The following is a 15,301-nucleotide window of genomic DNA, read 5'->3' as shown; positions in this document are numbered from 1 at the left end:
ATCTATCATACTGGACAGTAAAAATTCAGGTCATCCTGGTTCTCAGCGATGTATGTGAAATTGAGGAAAAAATTCTCCAGAAAATCAAACAGACAGAAACATCCTATTTATAACCTACACATGCCAACTTTGATATGCATTAGCTACGATAAACAATTCAAAATTATTTGGGCCATATTCATCACTGCGTTTCATCACTGCCTGCTTCCCAAAGCGCGACTCAGCTAAAGGAAAAAAACTCCCCACTTTATTATGACCACACGCAAACATAAATATTTTAGTTGATGTCAGTGCAGCATTTTCTTTATCTGTAGCATACACCTGACTAGAAGCAGACTAGAAATACACTACTTGCTTCAAAGGCAATGCAGGCAGTTAACACAAAAGAGGAGAGAATGCCACCCCCAAATGTACGTGCCTCTGCCAACAGAGCTGTGCCCCGACTGCGCTGCCAGCCCAGCAGCCTTGGCTGGGAGAGGGCAGTTCAAAATCCAAGCTGACACAGCTATGCCAACAAACCCATGGAGCTCAACGCTGCCCTCAAACTATTTTAGAAGTTGTAAGCAAGCCAAGAGAAAAAAAAGGAAAGAATTGAGGGTTGCTGCCTAACACCCAGGGAAAACATCACAGGAGATGATGGAGGGAGTGGCGGAGCGCAATCTAATTTGTGTTAAATTGGGTATTTTTACTGGCATTTGAATGGTATATTGGAAAGGACACTGGAAAACATCCTTTACATTTTTATCAATGGAGAAACTGAAGCATGGTCTAAAATATGTTCTCCAGTTGAGGAAAATAAACCAGGCCCAGAAGTGCGTTACAAGTGTATTCCTGTAACTTCATTTACTGTGCCTTCCAGCATTATTTGAACAAACAGCTCTAGGGCCTTGTTCTGCGTGTCACATGCTTTCCACCCTGTAAGTAGGAAGCATAAATATGCCCCAGCTCCTTTATAATGTCAAACAAATGTTTAGTTAATTCTTCACGCCCTGAACTTGAAAGTAGGTAACAAGAGGTTGGTGGTTTTATACTTGGTGTTCTCTGCAGAGAAAGAGGAGGATGTCAAAGATCTTAATACTGGTGTGTGTGGAGAGGAACCAACTCAGAAACTTCAAGCCAAAATGGTCACATTTCTGCTATAAGCAAGCAATGCTGCATTTTGACAAATTTCTTGCTCTTCTACTTGTTAACAAACTAAGTAGTTAAAGTAGTTACACCGAATGGGGAAAAACAAGCAGGTCAGCTCTAGAAGACACCTGCTTTGAAAAACACTGTTTTTCACTATGGTACATCAATGCACCATTCACATGTATTTGAATTGTGGCACTTCAATGCTCTCTTAATTTTAAGAGTCACTAAAGGCCAACACAGGAGCTGTTTCATGTGGCCAATCCATGCAGCTACACAGATGTCTGTTTTGAGAAATAGTAGCGAGCAGCTGCAAGGTGTGGTGTTTTAACAGGGAATTACATCAAACAGTTGTGCAGAACTGTGCTGTAACAAAAACCAAATGCCCAGAAAACCCCCAGTGGCCAGTATTTCTTGTTGGGCTAAACACTGTAAGCAAGTGAGAGTATCAATGGCAATCTGGAACAATTTTCATGGCAATGTAAACTCCTCTTTCTCCTCCTATATGAAGATACCCAAGTTGTACTTAGTCTTTTTCCACAAAACTCCTGCTGCATCAGGATATGGGAAAAATGCAAGAGGACATAAGAAATACAACATGTAAATAAATGACAGCCCTTGCTGACCGGGGTCTTCTCTTTACCACCACGAGGTAAGAACTGGTGATGGTTGATGGAAAACTTCACCAAGACCGCTTCTCTTCCTACAGAAATAGCCATTAGCATCCAAACAGATGAGCCTCACGTTGCAGGCTCACCACTGCCCCTGAATGCCTGTTCCCAGGTCAGAGATGACCTGTGGGAAAAGGATTTAGAGAGGACTCTGGTCATCTGGGGAGCTGGGGCTGCCTGGCTGTGGAATCACCCCTGCTGCTCTCCTAATGCAAGAGAAATCCTCACGCACCTGCATAAAGGCAGCAGTGCCACTATACCCATGTGCTGCGAGCAGGCACACTGTTTCTGAAGCATCACTGCACAGAAACACATTGAAGGGAAGCTACTGCATAAATTCATAGGAAGTTAAGAGGTTCAATTAGAAATGTATAATTAAATCAATTGAAAAATTTGCCCTTGTTAATTGTTTTAATTTTACTTCATGCCCAAAAAAACATGCCATGAAAGGCAGGGATATCATTGCTTTGGCAGGGAGAGAATAAGAGCAGAGAAAGGTCAACTTCATACAGCTCCTCAATCCATCCTAAACCTTCACTTTCCATTATTTTGGAGTGGCAAGTCTAAGACGATGAAAGATTGACAGTCTGCTGGTTACCGTGGATCACAAGTTCATGCCAAAAATGCCAATCAATTCTCAGCAGACCAAAAAATGTGGATGAAAAAGTAAATAAATAAATAAAAAAAAAAGACTTGGTGCTATAAAATACTTCGTAAATGAAAAAAAAAAAATCTGCAAGGTAAATATGGCAGGAGTATTCACTAGAAATATTCTTAGATGTTTTTCAGGCATGAATGGGATGAAACAAAATGTACAGATGTGAAAAAATACGCTTTGCTTAAGCTCTGGGAAATCAAGTTAACAGAAGGAATACAACACACAGATTAAACAGTACAAATGAACACAAAGGTCTGGGAGAAAAAATGCTACATTTTTTCACAGCCTCATCCCTGCATCTCTATAAAGGCCAGGGCTCTCTCTTGAAGCTGGAATGGGAATAAACAGCCTCCTGGTGAAGTTCCCAGTGAAAGGAGCCAGCAGCAGCAAACTTGGCAAGCCAGTGCCTGCCAGCAATTCTCAAACACAAGGAGAAGCAGCCTCTCTTCTCACCAGCTTCTCCTCAGATTTGAAGCTGAGTCCCTCCCTCCTTGGGATGCTGAAGGTCACAAAAGGCTCTCTTGTCCCCTAATTGGCTTCTGCAGCATTCTCAAATCTTTCCACATCATCTTCTTCAGCCCATATCCCTCCATCATATCTCAATTTTCTTACAAGATCACCAGACCAAGATTGTGTGAGCACAGAGTGAAGAGCTCAAAAATTCAAATACTTCCATCTTTGCTCTGCCTGGATAACATGGTTATTATCAAGTCTATTATTCTCACTGGCAAATATCTGGGTACAACATTCAGTATTTCTTAATGCATAACAATAATAAGAAAGTTTTCCTGTATTATGATTAAACCCATAAACTGTATAGTACTTAAAATATGCAAACATTATCAAAGTGAAAAAATGCAAGCCTTTGTTACCACTTCAGACACAAAATATGTACTGTATGGTAATCACAGAATCACTGCTTGGCTGAGGCTGGAGGGCATCTCAGGAGATTGCCACTCTCCCTTCTCCAGAAGCACCACCTAAAGCAGATTGGTCAGGATTGTGCCCACTTGGGTTTTGAATATTTCCATGGACGGAGACTCTGCAGCCTGTGTGGGCCACCCTCAAAGTGTTTTTCTTTCTTCTGTTTAAATGGAAATTCCTGTCTTTCACTTTGTGCCCCTTGTCTCTTGTGGCAAATGCATACTACCAACCACATTCTGGTTCTGTCTTCTTTCACTCCTCCCATCAGATATTGATACACATTGCTAAAATCCCGCTGAGCCTTCTCTTTTCCAGGCTAAACAGTTCTAGCTCTCAGCCTTTCCTCATAAAAGACATACTCCAGGGCCTTCATCCTATCTGTGGCCCATTGTGGAACCCTGTCCAGTATGTTTCTGTTTCCCTTGTACTGGGGAATCCAGAATCAGACTCAGCACTTCAAGACTGAGTAAAGGGGAAGGAAAACCTCCCTCAACCTGCTAGTGACATTGCCCTGGATGGCACTGACCTTCTGTGCTGCCAGGAAACATCACTGACTTCTGTTCACCTTTTTGCCCATCAGGACCCTTGAGTAATAAAAACCCTGTGTTGCACCACCTAGCACCACCAAACTCATGTGTTATTGTCCTGTGTTAAGCAATGAGGGAAATGACATAGAAAATGACATAGAAAATGAGAAACTAACAACTTAATACAAATATATGATACCAACTTCCTTTTCCTACAGGCGCTAATAAGACTCTAGAAAATTCTTTTGGGAGTCAGCAAAATACAGGGAAGAGATCAGGAAGATTTCAAATGTTATGTGCTGGATGATGCTTCCCAGGCTGGAAAACAGTTGTGCCAGAGGAAAATTTGTCAAGATTCAGATCTGCCACCTCCGAAGGACAAATTTTATTTCTGTGAGAGGCTGTAGGCTTGGCTGCCCCATACCAGGAGGCACCACCTCTCCAAAAGGTCTTCAAGCTGTTGTGGCTCCTTGTTTGGCAAACCTGCCCTGTCCCTGAAACTCAATCATTTGTAGTCTTCCTACAGGCCATTTTGGCACCCATCCTGATAATGCAGTCTGAGCCTCTTCTGATGCACCTCACCCTGAATGACCCACTTTCGCTTGCTGGGTAACCTCCAAGCTCCAGGACCAGCCATCTTTCCTAGCTCTATGCCAGCTAGATCTTTCAGACAGAATCCAACCCTCTCTCTGACAGATTTCTCACTGGAGGGGCAATGCCTTTCTGGGACTGGTAGCTCAATATGGCTGAGGAGCCTCTGTTCTCATAGAGTTTCAAAGCATTGGCCAGGCAATGCCACAGCTGGCCTGACTGTACCTGCTCACTGCCCTGGCCACTGCCCTGCCCATGTCAGGGGCCTCTCCAGTCCCTCTGAACCAGCACAGCTGTGATACTGGGATCCCTGTGCACCTCCCCAGGTGCTGAGGGGTTCAGTGTCTGATTAAGGGGTAGAGTGTTGGTCTACTCTCAAGGCTCTATTTTTGCTCACTAGCAGATTACCCTCCTCTCACTGAGAGGAGAACAGGATGAGAAGCTGACAAGCTGCAAGCAGCCCTCTCTGCTTCCTAGAAATGAAAACTATTGCAGCCTCCAAAGTGATGCATTTTGGGGCGGGTCTACTTTGGCATCCAACGCTGCAGTCTCATGTGGGTGCAGAATGCTGAGCAAGGGCTGCTTGCAGCATGGAATCAATTACAAGAGATCACATTCAGACCAAATTTTGCAGTACTAGGGAAAACACAAAGTGAGAACAGAGTTCCACAGCCAAACATCTATAACAGGATTCATTTTTGCCACCAACAACCGTCAACTCCACTGCACAGTAACCGCAAGGTCAGGACAGCCCCATGAACTGAAACTTCCCTTTCTCATCAGTCAAGGAGCACAGCAAGATGAAAATGTATCACAGCTGTGAACCTGGATTTTAAAAGGCAAGAGTTTGCATGTAACTTTCTGCACAAATACATATGCAAACGACCTTGCTGCTTTCCTGGGAAAAGCTGCCAAGCTGCCAGTGAGTAATGTCACACTAGTGCTAGCCTGGCATCCAACTCCATACAATTACTGTAATAACTCTAGTTAGGCAGGGTCGCTGGAATAAGGACAAACAGATCAGTATCATGAAATCCCAGTGTGAATAATTGGACTCGAACTGATGTTGAGGTTATCTGGTTCACATTCCTAATTAGCACTTGCACTTTCCAATGGATCTCAACAATGCACTGTGTAAATGTGTGGGCTGGCTCTAGCCTTGCATGCTGTAATGCATTTTGGCATGTGGCTGTACAACCTCTTCCTTTTCCCTTCTTCCTTCTGATGAGGAACAATTATTTTTTTTTTCATTTCCAATGTTTCAATTTTTTTTTATTAAAAATATTCCAATTGTGTGCAGATCACTGATTTTATTTCATTTTACTGTTTCAATTTAAATTACTTTTTGCAGTTTAATTAAATTAATACTTCCATTTTCTACACCGCATGGGCTGTGTGGTAGTCTCCTATGTGGAAACAAACACAAGTAAAACACCTGCAAAAGTTAAAATGTATATGGAAACAAATAAGTAGCATACAGAAGGGGAAGCTTCTCCATACCTACATTGCAGCTTCTGCAATTATTCTTGCAACACAAGCAAGTGAAAATGATTAACTGGTTGTCGGGAATACTTTGTACTCACCACAGAGAGCACTCTCTTAACAAAATTCCCCCAGCTGAGTCTCTGAGTTGCTGAATTCCAGCCTCCTGACAACACAATTTCTCATTCTTTCCTTGTGAACTACCCAATTTACACAAAATATATGCCAAATCCCAGACAAAAAAAACCCCCAAACCAATACTTCTGCAAATACTCACTACTTGCATGCTGAAGTGACCAAGCAGGCAAGATCACTTTTGTATCAAGAACCCCATTTCTGGGGGAGGGATATGAACACATATGCCATAAACTAATATGCATAGGCAAGTATGCACATAATTTGATGCATACAATACATCCATACAAACAGATGTGAATTTGTAAGTGGATGTTCATTGTAGTTCCAAATGGAGAGAAGCTTGTGGCCACATCATGTTGCTTCTCCATCTATAGAAAGTCAATCAGAGATTCTAAACTCACACAGTCATTCTGGTAAGAAGCACATTTTTATCTGTAAGTGAAATAATAATCAACCTACCATGAAACATTTCCCATGTTTTTCCTGAAAAGAATGTGAGCTGTTCAAGAACCAAAGAGCTGAAGTGAGAAATTCTAGAAGCTGATCATTGCACTTTAGGCCAGAAAATTTCCAAACATGGAGAACATGATTTTCTAACATATCTTGATTGAAGCCAACAGAAAGAAGTCACAATTTTTTTCCTCAAGGAAGATAAATTGAAAAACTCATTCTGAAGAAGTTTAAGTTCATTTCACTTCTACACATTTGTGATTTGCATTTTCAAAGAATTTACTCTTTCCTTGTTTACACTTCTCCAGAGTTTCTCTCCACAGGGAAAAGAAGATGAAGAGAGGTGACGGGAGAGAAAACAAAACCCCTGAATTTCTTCAAGTCTATAGTTTCTCAACTGAAGTTCCCAGCAGAAAGATAAGTGAGGAGAACCCAGGAAAAAAACCAGGATAGGGGATCTTTCCCGAACTCTTAACTGGCTGAAAATCAACAAGTTTTCCTCTGGTTTACTGAAGTAAACATCACTTGTGTAATGTGTAGGATAAAAACATCTGTGAGCAAGTGTAACGTGACTTAACCACTGGAATTTATGTCTCTAAATCCCCTGCCGTGCTTGCTGAAAATGGCACTGGCAGTTCCAGAAGCATCATCAACAGTTAATTAATCCAAAAGTTCAGTGTGTTGCAAGTCATGTTCTAGGCATTCCACAAAACATTTTCTTGTCATTTCTGCTCAGGAGAAAAAACCTTTGCTTAAGTTAGCAAGGCAACACTGTACACCAAAGACAAAAGTAGGATATACAGTGACAAAGCGAACAACAAATGCCCTGCTCCCCTCTTCCACACAGATCAACTAAAAAAAAGCTTAAAAATAAAGGAAATTAGCTCATATTGTCTTTTTATTCCAACTACTTTTTTCTTGAAGAAGTAATCTGCATATGCAAAATATTATAAATCAATGGCTTGGGTTGGAAGTACCCTTAAAGATCATCTAGTTCCACCCCCCTGCCATAAGCAGGGACACCTTCCACTAAACCAGGCTGCTCAAAGTCCCATCCAACCTGGCCTTGGACACTTCCAGGGATGGGGCATCCACAACTGCTCTGGGAAACCAGTGTCTCAGCACTCTCACACTAAAGAACTTCCTCCTAACATCCAATCTAAATATTGCCTCTTTTAGTTTTAAACAGTCCCCCTTTGTCCTGTCACTATCTGTCTGAGTAAAATGTCTCTTTCCCTCTTTTCTCTAAGTCCTCTTTAACTACTGGAAAGCCACATTAAGGTTTCCCTGGTTCCTTTTCCAGGCTGAACAACCCCAACCCTCTCAGTCCTGTCTTTACAGGAGAGGTGCTCCAGCCCTCTGAGAATCTTTGTCGCCCTCCCCTGGACGTGGAGGAGACATAAATGTTCAAAATATAATATGTAATCATTAATAATAAATGTCCATAAATGTATCCTTAGGATGGACAGAACGCTCTCATCCAGTTTATAAGAAGTTGGCCAGCAAGCATAGAAAATATTGAATGAGACCTTTCCAGATGCAAAGGGAAAAAAAGACACACTCCAAGAAAAGAAAACATTCAAAGCAAAATACATTCATTTTTTGGTTCTCAAAAGTTTTCCATATTTCAATGGTAAACTGTATTTGGAAATACCCCAAGTTAAAATTCCAGATAATATCTACTAAATAAAATATTTGCCCAAAAGTGGGGAGCACTAAGAATTCAGAAATATTTTGCTGAATAAAGCTATATTAAAAATACTCTTTTTTTTCCATTATGAAGCTACTTCATGTACAGAAATGCTTTTCCTGAAAGCTGCATATCAAGATAAGCTCTCCAACTGTTCTATTTCTTTATTAACTTCTTTATGTGGAAACCTTCATAAAACATCCCAGTAAGTAACTGATGTAGACTAATAGCTTGAAATAAAACCTGCAATAATATTTTGCATATGTCTCCACCTTTTAATTTAGAACACTATCTTATACTGCTCTGCACATATATATGAATGCCACATTAGGAAACAGAGTAGATGAGAAAGTATTATAACATACATCGATGGTTTATCTCTTTCTTTTTTTTCCCCATTGTGGCAGTACTGTAATTCAGCATCTTATTGATATTTACTGCAATAAACCATATTGAAATGTATTACCATCCCTGAAAATAACCTCTTCTGTCAACCGCTAACCAAGCATTTAGATAAACAGATAAACACATAACACAGGCTATGCTACAGTTACGTACCTGCAGCACATGTCAGTGACATTGTATAATATGACATAGTTTTTATCAGGGGCAACCTTCTTTAATGCCATTTGAGCTCGCAATCCTGAACAGCCAGCACTAATCTAAAAAAGCCCAGAGGACTGCTAAATCCCCGTAAGAAGATTGGTGACCTAGTCCCGATTCTGGCATCAAACCAAATTAGGGTTTTTGCCTTCTGCATCAGCAGCAGAGATCGCACCAGCACTGGCACCACACAAGCTCTAAGTGCACTGATGGGCGCCCAGCACAGTTTGCATCCTTGGGAAAACACTGAGCACTCCGTTCATGGCAATGCAGCTGCACAGGGGGCACTGGATAAAACATAAACACTCTGCAGCACCTTTTCATATGTGGAAGTGTGAGAGCCATGTCTGCACGTGCACTATGGCTACAGAAATACCTGTCAAGTGTGATGATTATCAAATGTGTCCCAAGTGCATACCGTATCAACTGAGGTCTCCAGCTTATGAGCACTACTGTCTGATAAATGAATATAAAAACAGTGGATACAACTTCTCAATTAGGAGTTCTGTTCTCAGTACATCTATTAGCTTCACACATTTGCTAAATCATGACATAAAATAATAAACAGTATTCCATTTATGAAGGCTTTTCAGCAGAGAAAGTAACCCTCTCACTCAGCTTTCTCGAGAGCACAGATTGTTTGGGCTTGGAGTCTAGCTAGACATGCAGCTGATGCATTGGCTTAATGCCTCCTGATTGCCCTACCACCTCCTGCAAGACTCCCTGAAGAAACTCAGGCAGGTCTCTTGGGATTCACTACAGCAGCTGAAGCTTTCCAGGGGCAGCTATAAATATTTTCATTATTCTACCTACACTTGGACAATCTCAGCAAACGCTCATCTCTCCTCATCTCACATGTTAACTAACTGCGCACAAGCCTAGTACCAACACAGCAAGGGGAACCAATCACTGCCTGAAATATAAATAGTCCTTGGCACATATCAACAAAAACCAACCATAAACAGTTTGTTTATTTTCAGCTGAAAAAAGCTCTACTGTCAACATAGTCCGATTTACAGAGTAATCTTGCCATATGAATTTAAAAGCCACAGAGCTCTCTCTGACCTACATTGCCAGCATGGAGAGAAAAAAAAAAATTCACTGCAGAGGATGATGCTCTTGAGGCAGAAGAGGGACAGAGAATGATCATGTTTTTAGATTTGGGATATTTTAGATGGTATTGCACCATCAATGCTGGGGTTTTCATGAAAACTAACACATCCTATTCTCAAACTACATCCAAGCTCTATCCACTTCAGATCAAAACCATTTCTGCCAGAGTGAGATAAACCACGAGAGACAGACCGTGCTGCCTATCAACACTTTGCTTTGCAAGCAGATATTTCACCACCCAGTCCTGTTATGATGTTCTGTTCACTGTATCAACAGACAAGGATAAGAAAACATAAAACTAGCCCAGTGCTGTATGGGGCTCAGCTGGGAAAAAAAAAAACAAAACACAAAAAAACCACCCATATGAGGCAGTAAGATTTTATATGGCATGCTAATATATTTAGAGAATATAAAGTGAAGATTTACTTTGTTTGAGTCTGGAAATGGCAACTCTTAGTGTAAATATGGGGACAGCACCTATAAATTGGAGCAACCAAAACCAGAGTTGATGATGAATTTAGACAGCTCATTTGTGACTGGAACAAGCAGGAGGCACTTCAGTGACACAGAGAGCAGGAAATATGACAAAATGCAGGGAGGCTTGGAAGGAGCATGACTGGGCAGTGACATGAAAACCAGCAACTTCTGTGTTGTTTGGGCATGAGGTAGAGAGGGATTGTACACATTGTACAGAAACAGCAGAAGGCTTTGAGTGTCCATTTGGAAAAGGTCAAAGACAAAGCCCTTCATCCACCCTTCTTGATTTATATTCCAGCAGTCATTAAAACATACATGCAGAGGTTGGGTGCTGGCTGCACAAGGCACTCTGGTAAGAAGCTGGAGGCTCACTGGTGAAAAGATCACCCCATGCAATAAGCCTGGAAAAGACAAATTCTTCTGTGCCCTGGTGAGGCCATCAGCAAGGATGGTGACAAGGACAGGACTCCTGGAGCCAACAGACCTCTATCAGTTTGGGGTGAAAGGCAGGTGGAAGATCATCCCCTCCTGGGCTCTTGCAAACAGATTAACTAGCAATGAACCATGCAGCACTTCAGTTTGAGTGTGCATGACCAAACCCAGTTTTTAAGAAACTTTGCCAGATGGAGAACAAGCTTCTGCTGCCTGGCTCATGTCCAACTGGTGCCCCAAGGGGAGGGAACCGGCGACAATATTTCAGTAGGAAGTTTTCAGCTAACTATTCATTCCCAAAAATATGCAGTTTCAGAACAGCTGAAAGTATCTGTCAATGTAGGTGGACCCCTCACAATGGTGTTCAATGTTATGAAAAATGGCTGGCACATCCAAAGTATCAAAATGAGTATTTTTGCCTGATAAACCCAACATTTCACTGTACAAATAATTTTCAGAAACTATTAACAAAAGGCAATAGTTAAGAGGACTACATGTAGAAAATGTAAAAATGGAGAAAATGTGCACATTTGACTATGACCATGTCATCTGCTGTGCCAAAATGTGTAATTTAAGGCCCCACCTGCTGTTCACTTGGCACATCTAAAGGAGTGACTTAGCTAATTTTTGGTTCCTCATTCAGTCTCTAAAATACCTGAATATTAACTGGAGAAAACATCTGTCTAATCATTTAGGTGTCTCCCTACCAAGATTATATGAGACCTTCTCCCTGAATACCACACAGCCCAGACATTCCCAGCCACAAGAAGTTGTGGGAGGCCTGAGTCTCTCCTGGCAAGGCAGAAATGTTCCAATCCTATTCCCTCAGCCTTGTGGCACTTCCAAAAGGCTTAGCTCAACCTGACTTGCTTTCATTTAGATTTCTTTAGCTTCAGTGATAAGAATAAGAATCATAACCACTAAAAGGGAGCCCAAACATTTTTGTTTTAATTACTAAACTGAAGAAGAAACCCCCTTTCTCTGCTCAGCCTCACAGTTGATCATTATGAGCTGGATAACATTGGTGCTGATTTCCAGAGCATTGCGCTTCTTGACTTGACAAATATTTTATCTCATAAAAAGCAGCCTATGGTATTTGGAAAAAGCAAGTCAGAAGAACTGTATATTAACTTTATCCAGCTGAAACATATTCAGGCAATACTCAGACTCCTACTGACATGTGTCAGGTAACATAGATCTTCAGTGAATCCCCTGGCTAATCCAAGTCAGCCCTAATTAGAGGGTCTGGGGACAGAAAACATGCTGTGTAACAGCAATGATGCCTCTCAGCCCAGTCACTTTTACTGAAACATATCCTGGGGAAGGAACAAAACCCAAAACAAAAGTCTTCATATTAAATTAAGTGAAATGTGAGCAATGAGTAGGTCAAAAGGAAAAGACTTATTAAAAAAAGTCCCTTTTGCATTCAGTAATCAGTTTCACATGTAAAGCCATTTGCAAGAGACTGTGTGGAATTCATTATACAATTAAAATGTGCAGGGGGTAACCGAAACTGTATCCTTCAGAATGCAGAGTGCATCTTATTACAAAGTTTCCTTCCTGACCTTCAAACCTACCTCAAAACGAACCAGAAATTTGATGTTATTAAACTCCCCGTGCAAAAATGGCTCGGAGGTCCACACACGAAAACTCCCAGGGAAGGGTTAGCTTGGACACTGTGTGGGGAGCGGGACCACAGGGCCATGCATTCCCCCTCTATCATACAGAAACACGGGAGGATTTTTTCCTCCAGAGGGAGTCTTGCAGGTCAGGAAGCACAGGCAGCCATCGCTCTCTCTCATTTCTGGCAGAGGTGGCAGTGCAGAAATAATTCTGCTTGTTCTCAGCTCTTCAAGCCCATCCTAATCCAATCCTCAATGACTTATTTGATAAGGAAGCATCCTGTATTCTCACTTTTTAACAGAAAAATGAGAAATTAATGCAAAATGCGATGGTTCAACTATTAGAGAATCCATTTATTTCATGTTCATTTTATCTTCAAAAAGGATTATTGTGTAGGGCAGAAAGGGACCAGTTCACTCCAGTCTGCTTTGGTCCATGCTACAAATCCTGGTTCCAAATGTATGAAAAGAAAACTTGTTATTTCAACTAAAGCATGTTACTCTGATGTCACCTGAGGATGTGGGGAAACCCATTAAGAAAGTGGGGTCTCCACCAGGGAGAAAGTCAGCAGAGGTTCATTACTAAGGCATAACAGTGGCTACAGCTTGGGACACGGAGCCACTGCCCAGGTCGCAGTGGCAGCATGACTGAGAAAAGTGGAGTTAAAAACCACTCATATAAAGTGTATTTTTACCAGTCCCTTCCTACCTCAGCTGACCCCAACTCACACAGAAGTGGGGTTAACAGTAATACTTTGTGAGATGTTTTTTCTCCATGGGCTGGGCAGCTTATCTGGATCCTACGTCAGCTTGCTGTTTGATGTAGGGCTGCAGAGATGCCACAGACAGGCTTCCATGGAAACATTTGTTTTCATTCACTGGTGGCCTGCATGATAAGAAAGTCTGAGTGGTACAGGAATGATGAAAGAGTATAAATTACCAATGGCGTCAGACAGCTGAGCCTTTCAGAATTAAATCTAATTATTTTACCATTTATTTAGACAGATTATGTTACAGCTTTCAGCCTTCCCATTGTGAGTGACAGCATGTATATGTTTAGAGCAGAAACAAAGACAAATTCCAATTTGTTTTAGGAAGATGCTTTAAATTAGGCTATGTGTAATGGAGAGCATGACAGCTTGTTCCACTTGCGTCTTTTAATTAAAAAGCAGTGGTCTAGATAACAGAAAATTGAGATGAGACAGATATGGACAAGAAGAGAAATAAATCCTAGAAAAACATAATTGTACTACAGCATTTGAAAACTCCTACTTAAAGCTGAAGAAACACAGAAGTAAGTTATTTTTGCTTGTTTTCTTGAATCTTAGGAGAAACTTGAACTAGCATGTTCAATGCCTTTTTTAAGGTTATCTGAGATTAATTTGCAGTTTTGGATTTTGCTTTCTCCTTAGCTCTTCAAACCAATGAATACAAAGCACAAGTCTAGCCTGCTTAAAAGGGAAATCTTCAGCTACCACGTTGAAGTGCAGTTTTTGCCACAGGTCAGGCCTTGGATGCTTTGACAATCAGCATTTCTGAGCCTGATGCTGGCTGGGAGAGAACAGTGAACATCCTAAGGAGAACCACTGCTAGCAGGGCTGGACATCAAAGTGGAAACCATCACCCTGTGTCCCTCTGAATGGACTGCATTGACTCTTGTGATCCAGCTCCCCTCAGAAGTCTCCAGGTTCTTCAGGACATGGGAGAAACACACAGCCACCCTGAGGCTGTTTTTCTTGGCAGAGTACCAGGGACAATGCCAATGTACAAATATCTCTTCTCCAAAAGCCAACAGCTTTCCCTGGGGAGGGAAAGCACCATTAGGTAGCTATGGCTCCTTGGAAAGGAAACCCCCCTCTGAAATAAGGCTGCCACTACCATCTGTAGGCTTCTGAACAAGAGCAGCATCAGAGGTACAGATGGTAATGCTGGTGGTTTATGGTTTTGGAAGAGGATGAATGAACAGGTTGGGTTACCTCCTTAGCCTGGTTTTGGCTTGTAATGTGTTACTGCATGAAAGACTTTCTGGGTCAGGACAGATAGAGCGCACAGCAGTAATACTGCAGGGCCTCAAGAGAAAGCTTTTACCTGCTACTTGCTTAAGATCCTTTCACTGAATATAGACTACATTAGATGACCCTCTGTTAACCTCAGCTTTGAAGTTATCTCCACTACACTTTGCCTCATACATCTCATACAACATGAAAAAACCCCAGTGTCACAAATGCAAAGCACTGAATGTGAGAGAGATTGAAAGATATAGCAGCAGACAGTGAGGATGTCCAGCATTAAATATGGAATAAGAAAGAGGGGCTTCTGAAACAAAGGACAGCAAGGGCATAATGGATTAACCAAACTTGCCTTAGAGGTGTCTCAATCTGTGAGTACATGCCACATCGGCTGCCAGGTCATTAACAGGATGAACACATAATTGATAAGCTGCAGGTTGCGCTCTACTGGAGAGCAATAAGCTCCTTTAAATTACATTAATATTTAACATACATAAAAAGCATTTGTCATTTGCAAAGCACTTTATAGAGTAACTGATGGATTCTATAATGATCCTAAACTCCCAGACTAGGGAATGCAATTCTGAAGAGATAAATATCTGGCCTGCATCCAAATCAAGATTCAAAGACAAGAGCTATTATTCTAGCTCAAAATTAGGTTTCTAAATTTCTGGTCCTTCTAGATCACATTGCTTTGTAGCCTTCAGCAGGTAGAAAGAAGCACAATACACACAGAGCAGAAAGAAAGGAGCTGACAACACAGGATGACATTTCTGACTCACATCT

The 15,301-nt window shown here is 41.5% G+C and overlaps 1 protein-coding gene across 21 annotated transcripts in view; it reads right to left on the bottom strand.

Moving 5' to 3' along the window:
• The window catches only part of EPB41L3 (erythrocyte membrane protein band 4.1 like 3), a 96,977-nt gene that overhangs the window by 42,734 nt on the left and 38,942 nt on the right, over positions 1-15,301 (bottom strand). The gene's annotated exons all lie outside the window — the stretch shown is intronic.

The sequence above is a fragment of the Parus major genome, chromosome 2 (genome assembly GCF_001522545.3).
Source record: "Parus major isolate Abel chromosome 2, Parus_major1.1, whole genome shotgun sequence".
NCBI classification, from domain to species: domain Eukaryota; kingdom Metazoa; phylum Chordata; class Aves; order Passeriformes; family Paridae; genus Parus; species Parus major.
This window is presented reverse-complemented; position numbering and strand designations above follow the sequence as displayed.